Raw genomic sequence first — 19,176 nt, 5'->3', positions numbered from 1 at the left:
CAAAAAGAAGGAGAAATAGACTTTTCCAGACAAACAAAAGTTGAAAGAATTTACTGCCAGAAGATCTGTGCTACAAAAAAAAAAATGCTCAAGGAAGTTCTTCAGGCAGAAGAGATATTATCAGATGGGAAACTGATCTACACAGAGAAAGGAAGAATGTTCAAAGTGATAAAAATGAGGGTGTGTATAAAAGACTCTTTTCTTATGTGTTGTCCCTTTAAAAGATAACAAATTATCTAAAGCAAAACCAGGAACAGTGCATTGTAGAGTACAGAGTACGAGGAAGTAAAATATCTGAAAACAATAAAAAAAAATGGGAAAGAAATGAAAGTCATTAATTACACAAGAACTGTCACAATATCAAGGACTGCAAAGAGCTAAAGATGATATTGAGCCCCTGAAGCGAGCACCAAAAATTAAACTGAAAGAGAAGGGCAATGAATAACCACCAGGTAAATAGTGTCATAAAAATACTCAATCCCACAGAAGTCAAGAAAAGAGGAACAAAGGAGAGCTAACACAAATGGAAAATAAAATGCAGAAAGCTATGTTCAAGTCCAATCGTGTCATTAAATACTAAAGGTAAATGGGTGAAAAAACACAATGTAAAGGTAGACATGTTCAGATGAGATTTTTCAAAAAGGCAAGCACCCACTTTACACAACCTACAAGAAACTCACTTTAAGGCATAGATGAGTTAAAAGTAAACGAATGAAAAAAGTTACATCATTCAAACTCTACACAAAAGAAGCTGAAGAGACTGTATTCATGTTATATCATGTAGATTTCAGAGCAAGGAACATTACCAGGGATTAAGAGGGACATTACAGAATGAGAAAGAAGCTGATAAATCCAAGGGCCACAGCAATCAAACAACAAAGCTTCAAAAACACGTAAAACACAAATCATAGAAATGCAAGTAGAAATAGGAATTTTCACACCTAGAAATGGAGACTTCAACACTCACCTCTCAGTAAGATGTGAAATAAGTGCACAGAAGATCAGTTAAGGATATAAAAGATTTCGGGGCTCCTGGGTGGCTCAGTCGGTTAAGTGGCTGCCTTTGGTCATGATTCCGTCAGGCTCCTTCCTCAGTGGGGAGCCTGCTTCTCCCTCTCACTCTGCCTGCTGCTCTGCCTACTTGTGTTCTCTATCTATCTTTGTCAAATAAGTAATCTTAAAAAAAAAAGGAAATAAAAGAATTCAAAATACTATCAACCAATTTGACCCAATTGGCATTTGTAGGATAGACACACCATCCAACAAGAGAATATGTAGTATTTTCAAGTGCACATAAAATATTCATCAGAACAGACTATATGCTGAAACAAATCTCATCGAAGTTAAAATAATTGAGATTATCCAAAGTACGTTCTCTGCACCCTTCCAAAAAATGAATTAAAAATATGTAGTAGAAAGATATCAAGAGATAATTTAAATACTTGGAAATGTTAAACACACTCCTAAATAACCCATAGATGAAAAAGAAATTAAGAAATTATAAATAAATTAGAAAAATATTTTGAACTGAATGGAAATAAAAGCACAAATACCATAATTTGTGGGGCAAAACTACAGCAGTATAGAGAAAGAGCTAAGGACAATAAATGCTTATATTGAGAATGAGGAAGATCGCCAATCATAATCTAATCTAGTCTAAGCTTCCACCTTAAGAACACAGAAAAAGAAAAATAAAGTAAATATAAGGTAAGTAGAATAGAAATAATAAATGTTCATAGAAATCAATAAATTCAAGGGGCCCCTGGGTGGTTCAGTCAGCTAAGCGTCTGCCTTCGGCTCAGGTCATGATCCCAGGGTCCTGCGGTCGAGCCCCGCATCGGGCTCCCTGCTCGGCGGGAAGCCTGCTTCTCCCTCTCCCGCTCCCCCTGCTTGTGTTCCCTCTCTCGCTGTGTCTCTCTCTGCCAAATAAATAAATAAAATCTTAAAAAAAAAAGAAATCAATAAATTCAAAAACAAAAACAATAGAAGAAATCAATAAAATTAAAAGTCGGTGTTTTGAAAATATTAACAATATTAATAAATCTCTGGAAAAACTGGTCTGGAAAAAAATGAAGACATAAATAACAATATCAGGAATGAACAAGGGGACATCACTATGTGTCCTACAGACATTAAGAGATGATAAATGAAATGGATAAATTCCTTGAAAGACACAAACTAACAAAGCCCACTCATAACTTCAGTAGCCTTTTATCCATTAAAGAAATTGAATTTGTGGTAAGAATCTTCCAACACGGAAAATCCTAGGCAGAGACATATGCACTGGTGAATCCTAGCAAACATTCAAGGAAGGAAGAAGAACAATTCGACATCAACTCTTCCAGAAGAGAGGTGAACACTTCCCAACCTTATTCTGATATCCAAACTACACAAAGACATTACAAGAAAAGACTATCCCTCATTCAGATGGATGAAAAAATCCTTAACAGAATTAGCCACTCAAATTCAGCAATATATAAAAAGGATAGTACAATGGAGTCAAATGGGACATGTATAAGGAATGCAAAATTGGTTTAATATTTTTTAAATGCGTCCCTTTAATTCACCATATTAATATATTGAAAAATATGTAATCATCTTGAAAAATGTAGAAAAGCCTTTTGACAAAATTCAAAATCCATTCACAATAAAGACTTTCAGCAAAATAGTCATAAAAGGAAGCTTCCTTGACTTGATAAAGGCCATCTATAAAAGAACACTTGCAGCTAATGCCATACCTAATAGTAAAAGACTTACCGTCTTTCCCCTAAGATAAAGAACAATGCAAAACCCCTACATTCACCACTTCTATTCAACAGTGAACTAGGAAAAGAACTAAAGGCATTTTTGTTCACATATGACATGATCATCTCCGTAGAAAATCCCAAAGAATCTACCTGGAACCCATGAGGTTAGCAAATTAACAGATTTAAAGGTCAAAAGAGAAAAATCAATTATAGTTATCAGATATATTTCTTCACACTAGCAACAAGTTATTCTATCACAGAATAATACCTTTTCCAACAGCACCAAAACAATATGAAATACCTAGGAATAAATCCAACAAAATATTTACAATATTTGTATGCTTGAAGACTCCAGACATTCATGAGAGAAAATTAAAAACTAAATGGAGAGATATTCAGTGTTCATTGATCACAAAACTCAACACTGTTGTGATGTTAACTTTCCCTAAATTGAAATTTAGATTAAACATAATCCCAACCAAAATCCTAACAGACCTTTTTTGTATAAACTGACATTTCTAAAATGGCTATGGAAAAAGTAAATGATCTAAATTAAGCAATTTCGAAAAATAACACATTTGGAGCCGGAAATCACTACCTAGCTTCCAGCTCACAATAAAGCTACAATAATCCAGATGGTGTGACACTGATGTAAGGAAGCACAGGTCAGTGGCACAGAACAGAAGAACAGACCCATATAGTCTCTGGTCAACTGATGTATAACAAAGGATCCAAGAAAACTCAATGGAGAAAAGACGGTCTTTTGAAGAAATAGTGCTGGAATATTTACACGTCTATATACCCAAATGAAAAAGCCCCAAATACCCACAGTTCAGCCCATACTTCACATCATGTTTAGAAATCAAGTCTGAAGGGATCATGAAACTGACTGAACCATAAAGCCATAAAACCTCCAAGTGAAAACATAGATACAAATCTTCATGATCTTAGGACCAAAAAGCAAAAACCATACAAGAAAATATTGACAAATTGGGCTTTATAGAAATTTTAAATTTCTTGTCTTTGAAAAATACCGTTAAGAAAATGAAAAGACCAGCCACAGACTAAGAAAACATATTTGCAAAACACACATCGGATAAAGGACTTGTGTCCAGAATATATAGGTATATACATTCTAAAATTCTCAAAATTCAATAATAAAAGGACAACCCAGTTTGAAAATAGGCAAAAGCTTTGAAAGACTTGTCACCAAGCAAGTGTACAGACAGCAAATAAGCACATGAAAGGATGCCCCAGCCATCGTCAGGGAATTAGAGTAAAACAAGGTGCCCCCACTCTACACCTGTTAGCATGGCTACTTGGGAAAGACTGGCCATGCCCGCCCTGTGGGGATGCAGAGGGACCAGAATGCTCATGCATGGTTGCTGGGAATGCACCATGGTTCAATCACCTGGAAAATGCTTTGCTACTTTCCGAAAACATGAAACACACACCTACCTCCCGTAGGATCGGCCTATGTATGAGGCCAGGGGAAATGAAAGTCAGTGTCTGTACAAAGAATGTTGTACGTGAATGTTCATAGCAGCTTTATCTGTAACAGCAAAAACTGCGAGCAACCCCAAAATCCATCAACCAGGGCATGGTAAACAAACTAGGGTATAGTCACACAATGCTCAGAAAAAAAAAAAAAATTAATGATGGGTGCAACAATAAATCTCACCATAGTTATGCAGAGTGAGAGAAGCCAGATCTAATATATATATACACTACATGACTGCATTTATATGCAATTCTAGAGAAAATAAACTCATGCAACGACGAGCAGCTCAGGGGTGCCCTGGGGAGACGGGCTTGTCCGGAGGATCCGGGAGGGAGGGATGAAAAACCTTTAGAGAGGTGGTTACGTTCCACATCTTGAGGCTAGAAGCAGTTTCGAGGGCATAAAGGGAAGTTTCAAAGCCCCGCATGATACACTCACTCGGCTGTTCAGGCATCCCCGTGAGAAAGGTGAGCTGTGGGCCCTTCTGGGAAGGAGGGGGCGACATGTGCTAACAGACCCACAGGGTACTCCTAGCGTTCAGCCCAAGGATTTTCCATCTGGCAGTCTACCCAGGGAGGTCTCTGGATTCAGGAAAACCTTCCGCTCAGAGGTGCTCAGTGCCATGCTGTCTGCATGAAAAACCAGAACCAACTTCGACTCGTAGGGATGCAGTTCCCGCACAATGAGACACTGGGCAGACTTTAAAGGGATGCTTGGTAAGAGCTTATTCTAACAGGAATGTCTCGTACAAGGGGGAAGACAGAAGGCAAAATGGGAATGGATAGGAAAAAAAAGGAAAAGGAAGATATTCTAAAATTTTCATATCTTATTTTGTGAGTCTCTTTTTTCTCTTTTCTAGATTTTTTTTTTACTGTTTCCATCATGAGAATATACTCACTTTACAGGGAAAAAAAACCCCAAAACCCTGTATTTCATAAAGCAAACGCATCTAAGGACCTGTTAGAAGGACGCAGACCCTCATGTCTCGCCGGTGTCCAGAACAGGGGCTGCACAGCTGGCCGTCGGGTGCAGGGACCCCCCAGGGCCGGGAGGAGACAGCGCCGACCTATGTCCATGGAGGTGGTGAGCCGGGGCCTGCGGGCAAGAAGCCTTCTCTTCTTTCTTCCCTGGGTTCGCTTCAGCGGCTCTGACAGTGGCCCCAGCCTGCTCCCGCGGCTCCCACCAGGAGGGGGGTCCACCAGGGCTCCGGGGCCCGGGCCTCTCTGTGACGGCTGTGCGCTCTAACCCCGGAGACGCCGTGTGCGAAGCAGACGCCGACCGAGTCTCCGGGTGTCTGGGCTTGAACATTCACGGCCTTCCCCTTGGGTCAAAGTCCTCATCGCGAGCAGGACAGAATCCCCGGCTGAGGCCCCTTCCCTCCTCTAGGCTTGGGTCGGGCTTCACGTCGAGGCCAGGCCATTGTTGGGCCCAACTCTCTGCAGCATGGACGCGGGTTCCCACGGCCCGCCGCGTCAGCTGCGCCCACCATGGGGGTGTTGTTAGAATTTCCTGAGCTGTCACAAAGTGCTGGCTCACGGGGCCGTGGGGAAGGGTGCCAGAGGGGCGGCCACAGCCTGCCGCTTGCTGTCCTGTGCGGCCAACGAAGGCTGGCTCCCACCTGCGGCTCCCGAGCACCCCTCAGGCGCTCCCCGAAGCCCGCCTGGAGCGCCACACCTGAGACAGGGGATGGGAGGTTCATGCAGGAAGACGGGTGGGGGGTTGTTTCCAGAAAGACCGTGTCTCTGCACGACAGAGGGCTGCTCCAGCATCCACGCGGCTCCTGGGTCTGGAAACCGGGCAGGAGAAAAGTGAGAAGATGTGGCATGTGTCCCACGTGGAATGCCTAGGGCACAGAAGCCGTGGCCGGCGCGAAGCCTCCACGAGCTCTTAGAGCAGCTTCTTCCAAACTACGGGGACGGAGAGTCTTGTCGCCTTCTTCGAAGCGGCCTGGCTGCGGAGACCCTCACAGCCGTTCAGATATCCCAGCCGGGACCTCCAAGCGGCTGGCCCTGGAGGGCGTCTGCGGGCTCCCTGCCGGCGTCCGGGGGGTGGCCACAGGGCAGCGCAGAATCACAGGAAAGGAAACAGGGACACGAACGCACCGCCCCCAGCCCTCGGCCGCACCCTCAGCTCAAGGAGCGAACACACCGCCAAGTACTAGACTTTCCGAAGTCCCCAGAGAACCTCGGACAAAGCTGACCTTTCACCCGTAACCTGGGAGCGAGGTCACGCCATGGCAGCCGCCGCGGCAGACCTGTTCAAAGCCTCGGACCCGCTGAGAATATTCTGGTACAAACTCCGGTCCGGGTTTTGAGTGAAGGGATCCCTTCTCTTCTGTGACCGGCTCAGCCCCACTTATGGGCAGAGCGGCGGCCGTGGCAAGCATCTACCCGCTTACACAGCTGTCCGGTCGATGGTGAGATCTCAGCGCGCCCGTGTCTTGCCGGATTCCCCGTGGTACGTGGTGCTGTCTCCACCACAACCACCGGTTTCCTCGGAACGGCCGGGGAGCCCCAGCCATGGTGGGGTAGCCACCGCGTCTGCCGCGGAAAAGGCTGGGAAACCAGCTAACAAAGCCCCTGCTTTCCCCAAACACAAGTTCCTCGCATGAGAAGTGGTGTCCGTGGACAAAATGTGAGTCCTGAGCAAGTTTCACAGAGAAGACCCCACCCGACCCTGCGGCCATCAACACGCCTGGAACTAAACAAGAAAACCAGCCCAAAGGCATCCCCCTGCACCGGCTGCCCCAGTCGGGGGTAAGGGAGCCTGGGGGCCCCGGGCTGCGGAAGGAGGCGCTGGTGCTGCGTCCCCGGGGAGCTCACCACACCCGGCGCTGGCTGAAGGCCCCGCCTGGCCCTCCGCCCGCGCCGCGGCTGCCACGTGAACACGCTCCAGCCTTGAGGACGTAACCGGAAAAGCACGGTGTTTTTAGGCGGAGAAACCCACTGCCCACAGGGAAGCAGGCCCAGCCTCCCCGGGCTGCACGCAGGAGCACAGGGCGCAGGGCATCGCAAGCCTCTCGGGCCACCATATTCTCCGCACAGCTGAGGACATGCTCTTGCACACTTTTCACTTCCCGCGACATAGGGCTGCATACTAAATATAGAAGCGAACTCAAATGTAATAAGCATGTGCACAGAGACCTGGAGCCCAGGCCAAAAATAGCAAAGCCTCTGCAGCATTCAGAACAGAAAGCCCGCCCCCCTCAGAGCTGGGTTCCCGGCTCTCACCTCTGCTGCCTCCTGACCACGGATCCCTCTGGCTCGGCCGGGACTCAGGCCGGTGCAGGCAATCTGCTCCCAGGGTTCTTCTATGACTCAGCAGAGCGCTCAGCTCTTATTTTTCAGTTGGAATTTACCAGCCCTGCATCCAGGGGGAGGGACCGTCTCCAACGCGTTTCTAAGCAGATGCCGGCAGCCGGTCCCTCAGCTCTCCTCCCAGGCCAGGCTTCTCAGGAACGCCCAGCACCGCGCTCCATCCCCAGACTGCATAGACGGCTACTGGGTGGGGGAGGAGGTGGGGAAGGCACAGCCCTGTGGACCGGGCCTGGTAGCCGCTTTTCCCCGCATGCACAGCAGGAGGAATCCCCGGCCTGGGGCTCGTCTGGCCATGTCCTCACCCAGAAACAAGTGGGGGCTGTGGGCGGCGCTGCATGAGTCCTGTGCACAGAGCTGGCCCCCGGCGACCAGCTGCTTCAGGAGGTCATTTCAGTCCCCTTCTCCTTAGGAAAATCCCCTCTGGATTTTACGTAGCTATAAGGTCAGTGATACGAAGGCACTTCCACTCCAAACAGATGTTTTATTGTAAATGGTGAGGCGCTAGAAGGATGAGTATCCACTAAACCCTGAGGAATGAAAACATACGAATGACTCCAAGTGAGGCCATGGCCGGTCATGTGAGTGTGGAGCACCCCAACTCTCCTGGCCGCTCAGCCAGCCAAATTCCACAATGAAGCTCCGGAGAAGCAAAGTGCAGCGAAGTAGGCATTTTGGAAAAGGCAGGTCCTACAGGGTTCCAGGCTGCAGGGCACTTAGGAACAGCTCGTCTGATTGGATCAAGGAAACAATTAGGACCAGTGATGCAGGTGGCCTTGCCCTTCGCTGCCCTGCCCAAGATGTTAGCCGAAGCTGCACTGGGGTCTAGAACCAGGAAGGGATGAGGGACGAAGCTCCCAGCCGTGGTTCTCCCCAGTTAGGGCCTGATCCTTGGCCAGTGGGTGCGCTACCTGCCCCTCTGCTCCCAGCCAGCCCTGCACCTACCCTTCCCTTCACCTCACCCCTCCAACTTGGACCCAAATGTCCAAATTTCACGCCACCCTAGATCCAGCGGGCGTCATACTGGCAGGAACCCACAGAGTGAATACCGATAACATCCAGTATGATCATGAGAATGTGGGAAATTGTAGGTTGGGTTATCCTTGTGCTTGCCCACACCTCCGTGACTGTAAGTTAGAACACATCACCAAGTTGTTCTGGTTAACGCTGGCGCGAGCCTCCCACAGCAGCAAGAACACTGCTCGCGGACACTCTCCCGAGCTCTTCACAGGCACTGACCCATTTCAGTCACGACAGCCACCCTGGCTAACAGTCGTTACCGTCTCTCCTGCACAGGTGACGAACCCGAGGCCCAGAAGGGCTGGGCGGCTTGCCCGCGGTCACACAGCTGACAGGTGCTGGGCTGACGTGCACCCGAGGAGGCACTCCGGAGACCAGGTCAAAGCCCACCCCTGCCGAGGGACCCGTGATGGAGACCTGCGACGAGGATGCAAACGCTTGTGGGGCCAGTTCCAGCCCCGCACCCGCATCACAGGGAGGCTGCTCCCCAGGCCAGAGGCAGAGACACAACAGGGGGTGCACAGCCATGAACTCAGCAACGTGACGCCTAGAAGCGCACCCCAAGGAAATGGTAGAATAATGGTGTTTGAGCCGATACGATTTCATACTTTCATAGCACTCACCCTGTGCCAGGCGTGGCTCCGAGAACTTCAAATACAGCTCATTAAGGATGATTATGGTAATGTTGCCCGTAACATAATGCAAACAATTGGCAGCAACCTAAGTGTCCGCACAGAGATAATCGACATCAGTGATGGAACGCTCATAAACCAGAATACAAGGGTACCGGCTGAACATGGCTCGCCGACGCTCACTGACATGGAAGGATGGAAACAACATATTCAGTGTTTTTAAATGCCAGTGTGTATACGGGCACCTGCCTGGCTCCGTGGGTGGAGTGCGAGACTCTTGATCTTGAGGTTGTAAGTTCAAGCCCCACGTTGGGCACAGAGATTACTTAAAAATAAAATCTTAAAAAAATAAATAATAAAAAAAATTTAAAAGCCAGTTTGTATAATACATATGATCACATTTCTATGTCAAAAAATAAATGTGTGCATTAAAGACAGAAATATAGACCAAGAGAATAGAGAGCCAAGAAAGAAACCGTTGCATACATGGCCAAATGATTTTTGGCAAGGGTGCCAAGACTGTTCAATGGGGAAAGACAGTCTTTTCAACTAATGGTGCGGGAAAACTGGATGTCCCCATGCAAGGGGATGAAGCTGGACCCTTACCTAACACCACACCCTGAAATTAACTCGAACTAGATCAAGGATCTAAATGTGAGACCTACAAAAACTAAGCTCTTATAAGAAAACACAGGATCAAAGCTTCATGATGCTGGACATGGCAATGATTTCTTGGATACGACACCAATGGCCCAACAAGAAATGGTCAGGGGGCGGAGCAAGATGGCGGAGGAGTAGGAGACCTGGATTTCGTCTGGTCTCAGGAATTCAGCTGAATAGGGATCAAACCATTCTGAACACCTACGAACTCAACAGGAGACCGGAGAAGAGAGTAGCAACAACTCTCTGAACAGAGAAGCGACCACTTTCTGGAAGGTAGGACGTGCGGAGAAGTGAATCCGAGGTGATATTCGGGAGGATAGACGGCGGGGGAGGGGGCCTCCGTCGGCCGCTTCTGGCAAGTGCTAGAGCCGCGGAGCACAAAATCGGACCTTTTAGAAGTCGGCTCTGTGGAGGAACGTCGCTCCAGTGGCTAAGCGGGGGGTGGAACCCTCGCAGGACAGTGTGGTCTCAGGACCCTCGGGGTCACAGAAAGACCAGGGGTGCCTGAGTGCGGCAGAGCTCCAAGGGATCGGAGCGGGAAAGCCGGCTGCAGAGACGGAGCCGAGGCGCGGGCGCTCAGCTCGGGGTGGCCATAAACTGTGATCCGCGGCCCAGTCGGGCCACTGCTCCTCCAGCAGGGACCCAACAAGCGGCAGAGCCGGGGAGACTCCCCTTCCTCCCCCGGGAGGAGCGGCGCGGGAGCGCACTGCAGGGATCTGCTGGGTTTGGAGACTCCACACGGGGTCAGGTGCCAGAGATAGAAACGCTCGGTCACAGGCCGGGTGAGCACGGAGTGCGGCCAGAGACCGGGGACACGGGAGTGACTGCTTTTCTCTGGGGGCGCACTGAGGAGCGGGGCCCTGAGTTCTCAGCTCCTCCGAGTGGAGATGGGGAGGCCACCATTTTCACCCTGGTCCTCCAAAGCTTTACCAAGAGCTTGCAGGGAACAAAAGCCCCTGAGAGCAAACCCGAGCAGCTTGCTAAGCCCGGACCGACAAGGGCAGGGCAATTCCACCTCCGGCAAAGACATTTGGGAACCACGGCAACAGGCCCCTCCCCCAGAAGATCAGCACGAACAGCCAGCAAGCCAAGACCAAGTTTACCGATCAAGGAGAACGGGAGAACTCCAGCGCTAGGGGAATACTGCACATAGAATTCATGGCTTTTTTTTTTTTTACCATGATTCATTAGTTTTTCAAAGTTAATTTTTTTAACTTTTTTTTATTTTTCTTTTTCCCTTTTTCAACCAACATCTTATCAATCCCTTTTTTAAAAAAAACACTTTTTATTTTTCATTTTTAGAGTCATATTTATCCCTTCATAGTAGTTACCCTTATTTTTGGCATTATATATATATATATATATATAATATATAAGTTGTTCTCTCTTTAAAATTTTGAGATACAGTTTCTTCTAACAGATCAAAATATACCCTAAATCACTAGTGTATGGCTTTGATCTAGTCTCCTGCCTGATCACATTCTTTCCCTTTCTTTTTTTTTTTAAATCTTCTTCTTCTTTTTTCAAACAACTTCTTATCGTATCAATTCCTTTTATAAAATCTTTTGTACCTTTCATCTTTACAGTCATCTGCCATCCCTTCATTGTATCAACCCTTATTTTGTACATATGTAAGTCTTTCTTCCTTTAAAATTTTAGGAGGCACTTTTTTCTAACAGACCAAAATACGCCCCAAATCTAGTGTGTGGCACTGATCCAGGCACTAGCTGATCATATTTGATCATATTCGGGTTTTTTCTGTATTGTTCTGTTTTTGTTTTTATCTTTTTCTTTTTGTTTTTTTTCTTTCTTTCTTTTCTCTTTCTTTTCTCTTTCTTTTTTCTTTCTTTCCCCTTCTTTTCCCCTGGTTTCAGGTCTTTTCTGATTTGTATAGAGTATATTTGCTGGGGACGTTGTTAACCTGTTAGCATTTTGTTCTCTCATTCATCTATTCTCCTCTGAACAAAATGACAAGATGAAAAAAATCACCTCAGCAAAAAGAACAAGAGGTAGTAGTGCCGTCAGCCAGGGAACTACTCAATACGGACATTAGTATGATGTCGGACCTAGAGTTCAGAATCATGACTTTAAGATACTAGCTGGGCTTGAAAAAAGCGTGGAAGTTATTAGAAAAACCCTCTCTGGAGAAATAAAAGAACTAAAATCTAACCAAGTCGAAATCAAAAAGGCTATTAATGAGGTGCAATCAAAAATGGGGTCACTAACTGCTAGGATAAATGAGGCAGAAGAGAGAATCAGTGATATAGAAGACCAAATGATGGAAAATAAAGAGGCTGAGAAAAAGAGAGAGAAACAACTACAGGATCACGAGGGTGGAATTCGAGAGATAAGCGATACGATAAGACAAAACAACATTAGAATAATTGGGATCCCAGAAGAAGAAGAAAGAGAGAGAGGGGCAGAAGGTACATTGGAGCAAATAATAGCAGAGACTTCCCTAACGTGAGGAAGGAAACAGGCATCAAAATCCAGGAGGCACAGAGAACCCCGCTCAAAATCAACAAAAACAGGTCAACACCCCGACATCTAATAGTAAAACTTACGAGTCTCAGAGACAAAGAGAAAATCCTGAAAGGAGCTCGGGACAAGAGATATGTAACCTACAATGGTAGAAACATTAGATTGGCAACAGACCTATCCACAGAGACCTGGCAGGCCAGAAAGGACTGGCATGATATCTTCAGAGCACTAAATGAGAAAAATATGCAGCCAAGAATACTATATCCAGCTAGGCTGTCATTGAGAAAAAAAGGAGAGATAAAAATCTTCCAGGACAAACAAAAACTAAAGGAATTTGCAAACACGAAACCAGCCCTCCAAGAAATATTGAAAGGGGTCCTCTAAGCAAAGAGAGAGCCTAAGAGTAACATAGACCAGAAAGGAACACAGACAATATACAGTAACAGTCACCTTACAGGCAATACAATGGCACTAAATTCATACCTTTCAATAGTTACCCTGAATGTAAATGGGCTAAATGCCCCAATCAAAAGACACAGGCTCAGATTGGATTAAAAAACAAGACCCATCAATATGCTGTCTGCAAGAGACTCATTTTAGACCCAAAGACACCCCCAGATTGAAAGTGAGGGGGTGGAAAACCATTTACCATGCTAATGGACACCAAAAGAAAGCTGGCATGGCAATCCTTATATCAGACAAATTAGATTTTAAAACAAAGACTATAATAAGAGATGAGGAAGGACACTATATCCTACTTAAAGGGTCTATCCAACAAGAAGATCTAACAATTGTAAATATCTATGCCCCTAACATAGGAGCAGCCAATTATATAAGGCAATTCATAACAAAAGTGAGGAAACACATTGACAACAATACAATAATAGTGGGGGACTTTAACACCCACCTGACTGAAATGGACAGACCATCTAAGCAAAAGATCAACAAGGAAATAAAGACTTTAAATGACACACTGGACCAAATGGACTTCACAGACATATTCAGAACATTCCACCCCAAAGCAACGGAATACACATTCTTCTCTAGTGCCCATGGAACATTCTCCAGAATTGATCACATCCTAGGTCACAAATCAGGTCTCAACTGGTACCAAAAGATTGGGATTATTCCCCGCATATTTTCAGACCACAATGCTTTGAAACTAGACAAGAGGAAACTCAGAAAGAACTCAAATACATGGAGGCTAAAGAGCATCCTACTAAAGAATGAATGGGTCAACCAGGAAATTAAAGAAGAATTAAAAAGGGGCGCCTGGGTGGCTCAGTTGGTTAAGCGGACTGCCCTTCGGCTCAGGTCATGATCCTGGAGTCCCAGGATCGAGTCCCACGTCGGGCTCCCTGCTCAGCGGGGAGCCTGCTTCTCCCCCTAACCCTCCCCCGGCTCATGTACTCTCTGTCTCTCTCATTCTCACTCTCTCTAATAAATAAATAAATCTTTAAAAAAAGAAGAATTAAAAAAAGTCATGGAAACTAATGAAAATGAAAACACAACTGTTCAAAATCTTTGGGATACAGCAAAGGCAGTCCTGAGAGGAAAGTATATAGCAATACAAGCCTTTCTCAAGAAACAAGAAAGGTATCAAATACACAACCTAACCCTACACCTAAAGGGGCTGGAGAAAGAACAGCAAATAAAGCCTAAACCCAGCAAGAGAAGAGAAATAATAAAGATCAGAGCAGAAATCAATGAACTAGAAACCAAAAGAACCGTAGAACAGATCAACAAAACTAGGAGCTGGTTCTTTGAAAGAATTAACAAGATTGATAAACCCCTGGCCAGACTTATCCAAAAGAAAAGAGAAATGACCCACATCAACAAAATCATGAATGAAAGAGGAGAGATCACAACCAACACCAAAGAATTACAAACAATTATAAGAACATATTATGAGCAACTCTATGCCAGCAAATTAGATAACCTGGAAGAAATAGGTGCATTCCTAGAGATGTATCAACTACCAAAATTGAACCAGGAAGAACTAGAAAACCTGAACAGACCTATAACCACTAAGGAAATTGAAGCAGTCATCAAAAATCTCCCAACAAACAAAGCCCAGGGCCAGATGGCTTCCCAGGGGAATTCTATCAGACATTTAAAGAAGAATTAATACCTATTCTCCTGAAACTGTTCCAAAAAATAGAAATGGAAGGAAAACTTCCAAACTCATTTTATGAGGCCACCATTACCTTGTTCCCAAAACCAGACAAAGACCCCATCAAAAAGGAGAATTACAGACCAATATCCTTGATGAACATGGATGCAAAAATTCTCACCAAAATCCTAGCCAATAGGATCCAACAGTACATTAAAAGGATTATTCACCACGACCAATTGGGATTATCCCTGGGCTGCAAGGCTGGTTCAACATCCGCAAATCAATCAACGTGATACAATACATTAACAAAAGAAAGAACAAGAATCATATGATCCTCTCAATAGATGCAGAAAAAGCATTTGACAAAGTACAGCATCCTTTCTTGATCAAAACTCTTCAGAGTATAGGGATAGAGGGTACATACCTCAATATCATAAAAGCCATCTATGAAAAACCTACAGCGAATATCATTCTCAATGGGGAAAGGCTGAGAGCTTTTTCCCTAAGTTCAGGAACGTGGCAGGATGTCCACTCTCACCACTGCTATTCAACATAGTATTAGAAGTCCTGGCCACAGCAAACAGACAACAAAAAGAAATCAAAGGCATCCAAATCGGGCAAAGAGGAAGTCAAACTCTCACTCTTTGCAGATGATATGATACTGTATGTGGAAAACCCAAAAGGACTCCACCCCAAAAACTGCTAGAACTCATACAGGAAATTCAGTCAAGTAGCAGGATATAAAATCAATGCACAGAAATCGGTGGCATTCCTATACACCAACAAGACAGAAGAGAGACAAATCAAGGAGTCCGATCCCATTTACAATTGCACCCAAAACCATAAGATACCTAGGAATAAATTTGACCAAAGAGGCAAAGGATCTGTACTCAGAAAACTATAAAATACTCATGAAAGAAATTGAAGAAGACACAAAGAAATGGAAAAACATTCATGCTCATGGATTGGAAGAAGAAACATTGTGAAGATGTCAATGCTACCTAGAGCAATCTACACATTCAATGCAATCCCCATCAAAATACCATCCACTTTTTTCAAAGAAATGGAACAAATAATCCTAAAATTTTGTATGGAACCAGAAAAGACCCCGAATAACCTGAGGAATCTTGAAAAAGAAAAGCAAAGCTGGCGGCATCACAATTCCCGGACTTCCAGCTCTATTACAAAGCTGTCCATCATCAAGACAGTATGGTACTGGCACAAAAACAGACACATAGATCAATGGAACAGAATCGAGAGCCCAGAATGGACCCTCAACTCTATGGTCAACTCATCTTTGACAAAGCAGGAAAGAATGTCCAATGGAAAAAAGACAGTGTCTTCAACAAATAGTGTTGGAAAATTGGACAGCCACATGCAGAAGAATGAAACTGGACCATTTCCTTACACCACACACAAAAATAGACTCCAAATGGTTGAAAGACCTAAATGTGAGACAGGAGTCCATCAAAATCCTAAAGGGAGAACACAGGCAGCAACCTCTTCGACCTCAGCTGCAGCAATTCTTCCTAGACACATCGCCAAGGGCAATGGAAGCCAGGGCAAAAATGAACTATTGGGATTTCATCAAGATTAAAAAGCTTTTGCACAGCAAAAGAAAACAGTCCACAAAACCAAAAGACAACCGACAGATTGGGAGTAAGATATTTGCAAATGACATATCAGATAAAGGGCTAGTATCCAAAATCTATAAAGAACTTATCAAACTCAACACCCAAAGAACAAATAATCCAATCAAGAAATGGGCAGAAGACATGAACAGACATTTTTCCAAAGAAGACATCCAAATGGCCAACAGGCACATGAAAAAAGTGCTCAACATCGCTCGGCATCAGGGAAATCCAAATCAAAACCTCATGAGATACCACCTCACACGAGTCAGAATGGCTAAAATTAAGAAGTCAGGAAATGACAGATGTTGGCGGGGATGCGGAGAAAGGGGAACCCTCCTACACTGTTGGTGGGAGTGCAAGCTGGTGCAGCCACTCTGGAAAACAGTATGGAGGTTCCTCAAACAGTTGTAAATAGAGCTACCATATGATCCAGCAATTGCACTACTGGGTATTGTACCACAAAGATACAAATGTAGGGATTCGAAGGGGTACGTGCACCCCAAGTTTTATAGCAGCAATGTCCACATAGCCAAACTGTGGAAAGAGCCAAGGTGTCCATCGACAGATGAATGGATAAAGAAGAGGTGGTATATATACACAATGGAATATTATGCAGCCATCAAAAGGAATGAGATCTTGCCATTTGCAAACAACGTGGATGGAACTGGAGGGTGTTATGCTGAGCGAAATAAGTCAATCAGAGAAAGACATGTATCATATAGACCTCACTGATATGAGAATTCTTAATCCCAGGAAACAAACTGAGTGTTGCTGGAGTGGTGCGTGGTGGGAGGGATGGGGTGGCTGGGTGATAGAACATTGGGAGGGTAATGTGCTATGGTGAGCGCTGTGAATTGTGCAAGGACTGTTGAATCACAGATCTGTACCTTCTGAAACAAATAATGCAACATATTTTTAAGAAAAAAGAAAAAGAAGAAGATAGCAGGAGAGGAAGAATGAAGGGGAGTAAGTCAGAGGGGGAGGCGAACCATGAGAGACGATGGACTCTGAAAAACAAACTGAGGGTTCTAGAGGGGAGGGGGTGGGGGGATGGGTTAGCCTGGTGATGGGTATTAAAGAGGGCCTGTTCTGCGTGGAGCACTGGGTGTGATGCACAAACAATGAATCATGGAACACTACACCAAAACTAATGATGTAATGTATGGTGATTAACATAACAATAAAAAATTAAAAAAAAAAGAAATGGTCAAACTGGGCTTCATGAAAATGTAAAGATTTTGTGCATCAAGAGACACGATCCACAGAGTAAAAAGGCAACCCACAGAATGGGAGAAAATATTTGCAAATCTGGTGAGGGGTTGGTAACCAGAATACGTAAAGAACTCCCAAACTCAATAACAAAGAAACAAACAACCAGGCTCAAAAATGGGCAAAGGACTTGGATAGGCATCTCCCCAGAGAAGACATACAGATGGCCAAAAAGCTCATGAAAAGATGCTTAACATTGCTCATCACTAGGGAAATGCAGATCACAACCATGAGACACCACCGCACACTCATTAGGATGGACACTATCAAAAAGAAAAAAAACAGAAAACTTCAAGTGTTGGCAAGGATGTGGAAGAATTGGAAACTTGTCTACTGTTGTTGGGAATGCAAACTGGTGCAGTTGGTGTGACAACAGTATGGACAGAACTAAAAAATTAAAAATAGAATTACCGTAGAATCCAGTAATTCCTGGGTAGCAAGGTCTTGAAGAAATATTTGTACCCCCGTGTTCATAGCAGCACTATTGACAAGAGCTAGAACATGGGAGCAACCCAAGTGCCCACTGATGGATGAGTGGACAACCGGTCCATCCTTACAGCGGAATACCATTCGGCCTCAAAGAGGAAGGCAGTTTTGACACGTGCGGCAGCATGGATGCACCCCAAGGATGATGCCGAGTGGGATCACGCAGACACAAGTATCACGAGGTTCCGCTTACATGATGCACTTAGGTCAAGGTCACGGAGACAGAAGCTGGATGGTGGGCACCAGGAGCAGGGCCGGGGAATGGGGACTTGGTGTTTAATGGGGACAGAGTTCCAGTTTTATGAGATGAAAAGAGCTATGGGTGTGGACGGTGGGGACAGCTGAACAACAGGGTGAATGTCTGTAACATCACGGAACTGTACACTTAAAGACAGTTAAGATGCCAAGTTTTGTGTTATGTGTATTTTAACACAATACAAAAGTGAAAAAAATGTGTGTGTGTGTTGCTTTCACAGAAAAATTGTTAGAATGAAAATGTATATAGCAAAGTACAAAGTGGTGGTGTCTCCAGGGGATGGGATCTCAGATGACTTGACTTTTGGCTTCATATTTTTCTGCCTCGTACACAATTTTTCAAACACTGAATACGTATTCTTAGAATAAAAACAACTACTTTCATCTTCAAACGAACTTATGCGCACACACAGACCTACCTACAGGCCTTCTATCGCCGAGCCCAGCCTGTCCTCGCACCGAACCCCGTGGGAGATGATGTCCCTTCCAAAGCCCCCAGAGGGCTGGGGCGGAGAGGGGGCGCACAGAGAGCTGATTCACAGAACTTCAGGAGCAGTTTGCTCATTCAAATAGCACCTGTCTTCCTAATTATGAAAGTATATATGCGCATCGTAGAGAATTTAGAAAATAAAAGAATGCATGCCTAAGGAAACAGCGATCCTTCCCTAGTCCTCCGGGAGAAGCTGGGTTTTGAACAGGCCTCCCGAGGTGCACCGCTGCCTTCGGCCCCAACTTGGAAGGTCTCTGAAGCCAAGGCTGAACCAGGATGGACCACCCCTACCGATGGCGCAGAGAAGCTGCCTGGCAACGGCGTTCTGGGGGCACCATGTAACCTGCAGGCATCTCCACTTTCTTCTCTGCAGAAGGGTCACCACCACACGGCCATCTCACCAGGTCGCCAGAGGGCCCAGGTCTGACCTCTGCCCCCCGCCCCCAGCTTCCACCACCTTCCTGCCCAGGGTCCTTGTCTGCACTCCTTAGGAGAGCTTGGCTGTGCCCCAGGCCACCCCCACATGCGCCTTCTGCGGCCCCACGGCTCCCAGCCGCGGACACATACT

General features: G+C 45.4%; 1 protein-coding gene across 13 annotated transcripts in view; it reads right to left on the bottom strand.

Moving 5' to 3' along the window:
* The window catches only part of JAKMIP3 (Janus kinase and microtubule interacting protein 3), a 116,823-nt gene that overhangs the window by 74,593 nt on the left and 23,054 nt on the right, over nucleotides 1-19,176 (bottom strand). The window contains exon 1 of one of the 13 annotated variants that reach the window (XM_027597095.2): nucleotides 7,479-7,555. The exons of the other annotated variants lie outside the window; for them this stretch is intronic. The gene's annotated coding sequence lies outside the window, so the exon portion shown is untranslated. Of the gene's footprint in view, nucleotides 1-7,478; nucleotides 7,556-19,176 lie in introns of those variants that run through there. 13 annotated transcript variants of the gene reach the window in all.

Source organism: Zalophus californianus, chromosome 15 (assembly GCF_009762305.2).
Source record: "Zalophus californianus isolate mZalCal1 chromosome 15, mZalCal1.pri.v2, whole genome shotgun sequence".
In the NCBI taxonomy this organism is placed as follows: Eukaryota; Metazoa; Chordata; class Mammalia; order Carnivora; family Otariidae; genus Zalophus; species Zalophus californianus.
The sequence above is the reverse complement of the archived record's forward strand: the minus strand, read 5'-3'. Positions and strand labels throughout refer to the sequence as shown.